We start from the raw sequence: 3,838 nt of genomic DNA, 5'->3' as shown, positions 1-3,838 counted from the left end.
CAACCTTGATTACCCCCTGAAGGACTAAGGAAAGATAGTTCATGGATCCAGACCAGGTGATGTCAATTATCCAGACCAACAGTCATCTAGAAGATTACCATCTTGGACCAACCCAGAGGCTAAGAAGGCAGGGCTGAGTCTTCTCAAGAATGTACTTGTTACTAAAAGAACTCTTTTCTTTCTCCTTCCCAACACTCTGGATTTTGCATAGTTGTGTTTCCAGCTTATAAACCTTGACCTTTGAATAAATCTTTAGTATTTATTTCTAGCAAAGCCTCCAGACTCTTTTTAATTTGACAATATTGTTGTGGGGGTGGAGGAATGAACCTTGATCCTCATCCTTATAAATAAAAACTAATTCACACCATGTCATGGACCTAAATATAAAAGCTAAAACAATCAAGCTTTTAGAAGTTTAGAATATGCTCATGACTTTGGCAGTATTTACCTTATGACCCAGCAACTCTACTCTTAGACATATACCGAGATGAATTGAGTGCATAAGTCCACCAAAGACATATATGACAATGTTTAAAGCAGTTTCATTTATAATAGCCCCAAACTGGAAACTATCCAAATGTTCATCAACAGAAGAACAGACAGATTATGATATAGTTATACAATAGAAAATTGCCCAGCAATTAAAAAAAAAACAAAAAAGAAGAACGATTACTACATGCAGCAATGTGGATGAATCCTACAATGAGATGAGCAAAAGAAACCAGACTCAACAGACTTCACACTGTAAGATTCCATTAATATCAGGTTTTATTGGGTTGTCGGGAAAGTCATGACGCATTTTTGCAATGGAAAACATAGAAAACATACATCATGATTTTTCCGACAATCCAATAGAACAGCCAAAGGGAGTCTATGGATATTGCCTGGAAGAGGCACAAGGGGAGCCTTATGGAATAATGGAAATGTTCTATATCTTGAGCTGAGTCATGTTTACATGAGCACTACAAACTCATTGAGTTGTACATTAAGGTTTTCACACTTTAAGTTGTACAGTAACAGCAGACAGACACAATTTGGCTAGAAGGATAACAAATATTCATGGCTGTTTTCCCTGGGTGCTGGAATTATGGGCAATTGCCCATAAATATAAATATTTACTTATATTCTTTTGTATTTCTGAAAACTTGAATAAGGGAACCTACTTATATAGTCAGAGAAAAATTAAGTTTTCTTAGTGCTTTTCATGCTGCCCACTATTTTGGTTTTAAATGGCTAGAATGACTCTGTAGACCTCCAACTACTTCCAATACCCCGACTTCCCTTCCTATTACTAATCTTCCCCTTGTTGGTAACCTATTTTATATCTGCTCTTCACTGTTTTTTTACAGTGATTTTTGTAACTGTGATTGTTTTTTCACAAGACACGTCAGCTCCCTAAGCCTTTAAATGTTTTATTTCTGCTTTAAAATGAGAAGTCACTTGGCTAAGTACCAAACGTGAGGTACAAAACCAAAGTGCTCTTGGTTCATGCAAACTTCCCCCATCTTTTAACTGATCGTATGGTCAAACCCAGAAGTCCTGCTTATACTTCCCTCCTTACATATACTTATTGGGAATTTATAAATTGTCTTTAAAGTTTAAAAACATGAAAGCAGATCTTACTCTACAGACCTCCTCTGAGTCTTTTTTTAACTCCCTGACTAGCTGGCCTTTTCATAGGATCTTTGTAAATGGACTACTTCATAGTCTAGGCCCCTCAATTTTTCTTAATTCTCATACCCATAATTTTGGGTATGGTTTGTTGGGCTAAGAAAAGCTTTAGAATTACTGGTTTTGTGCTGCTCTATCATTTCAGGTTTACAGTTTTCATTAAATTTTAACATTGACATGTTCATTTATTCCATTCATACATTTGTTTATCCCATAGATACTTCCAGAAGCACCCACTATGACCCAGCACTAGTGGTTCCAGGCACTACCAAGAGAATGGCAAGCAAGAGGCAATTTATTCTCAGGCTGGTGAAAGAGACAGACGTTAACATCGGCAATTACAAAACCAAGCTAAGAGAGACGAAATACTTGGTTCTGTGAACTCAAAGTAGAGACCACAGGTCAGGGAAGTAAGAGAAAGCTTCTGAAGAGGAAGTGATGGACAATTGCAAGTTAAGCATAAGCAGAAGTTCAGGTTACTCAATCTTTGTAATTTGTGCGAAAGAGCTGAATTTGAAGAACTGAATGGGTCCATTACGACTGAAGCAGATAGTACAGGGTAAGGGAGGTCAAAAGGTTGGCTCACAGCCTCGCCAAGGGTAGGATCTCAGGATCACTGCAGCTTCCTTTTCTATAGGTATTCTTTATCACACTTAAAAAGATCCACATAACTTTATGTTTACTTACCAGATACTATTGGCAAACCTAATACTGTTTAGTCACTTATATTAAGTACCCACTACATGACAGGCCAAGTACTGGGTATATGAGACAGAGAACTCTAGCTGGCTTGTTCTTACCCTTCAGTACTGCTAATAATAAAAATAAAACTCTCTTTTCCATTTGTCTGTTATTGCATCAGATGGAAAATGCTGCAGGTTCTCCAAATTTCAGGCGTATGGTAAGGATAGTTTGGCTATAAAGATTAAACAAAATTCACTTTGGGTGGTCACCTCAAAGAGTTATGCACGTTTACTGAAACTGAGTTACATAGAGAGCCCGAATGATGTTACCAACAGGGGAGGTTGTGCCACACATCCAAGTACACGGGAGTATGCAGTAAGCAGAGATAAGCAACGGCTTCCAATCCAAACCCCAAAGCAACAAGAACAGGCCTTCCAGAACTGTAGGCCTTCACCAAGGAAGAACCTACTCATGACATGGACAACCTTACACGAGATCCCTGGAGTAACAGCGGGCGTTTACTTTTTAAATATGGTAGTGATGCTCCCAACAACGGGGCAACACCAGGAGACCTCAATCATCGCAGCATAGCCAAGATCTTTTGTTTTTATGACTTGCTCAGCATTTCTAATACATATTGCTGTGTTACCATTTCCTAAGTTGCTTTTCTTTCGGGGGCAGACTGGAAGGAGACAACTTGTACCGTTACTTCATTACTGTTCAAATACTGATTCTGGTGTCAGCCTCCCAAATATTATTAGCCATCCCCTAACTCATTCACAATCTTTTGTTTGCCAGGCCCTGAGCTGTCCTCATAAAATCAACAAATGACTAAATATTAGAGAATGTCTTTTGCATCAACATTTTTGCTTATGGCTTTAGAATAGCTTTTCTGTGGAGTACACAATGACACACAGCTCAGAAATGGGATGCTTCCTGAACAAGGGCATCAAAATGCTGATGGAAGGCAAAAATATATAGTGGACCACCTATCTCTGGCGGCTCTGTCCTATAGACTGATGAAGAGGTTCAGAGGCTGTCTTATTTTATTTTCCTTTCTCACAAAGAATATTTGATATAAAAACTACACATTGCTTTTATAACTGAGTTTCACATGAAACTAAAAAAATCTACAAACTATTTAGTAACATGGTTTGCTAATGCCATTCAGCCACTCTCCCCAACATTAAAACAACACAAAGATGTAAGCCTTCTCAACTTGTCCAGATACATTAGATTAGGAGTAGTCAAGTTTGCAAAGTCACACCCACATAATTAGCCACAGTAGTTCATCATTATCTGAATCTATGGCTATAGCCAATCAGTCTCGACTCCCTCCAATATTAAACTTGGCCAATGTCCATGTCAGCCTTCTCCCAGCCTTGGAGACTTTTGCAGCGGTTCTCAACCTTCCTAATGCCGCGACCCTTTAATACATACAGTTCCTCATGTTGTGGTGACCCCCAACCATAAAATTATTTTC

The 3,838-nt window shown here is 38.5% G+C and overlaps 1 long non-coding RNA gene across 1 annotated transcript in view; it reads right to left on the bottom strand.

Annotated features, from left to right (window-relative positions):
• The window catches only part of LOC109393304 (uncharacterized), a 71,189-nt gene that overhangs the window by 59,405 nt on the left and 7,946 nt on the right, over positions 1 to 3,838 (bottom strand). The window lies entirely within an intron of this gene.

This window comes from Hipposideros armiger, unplaced genomic scaffold (genome assembly GCF_001890085.2).
Source record: "Hipposideros armiger isolate ML-2016 unplaced genomic scaffold, ASM189008v1 scaffold_11, whole genome shotgun sequence".
In the NCBI taxonomy this organism is placed as follows: domain Eukaryota; kingdom Metazoa; phylum Chordata; class Mammalia; order Chiroptera; family Hipposideridae; genus Hipposideros; species Hipposideros armiger.
Note: the sequence above shows the minus strand (reverse complement) of the source record. Positions and strands in the feature narration are given on the sequence as shown.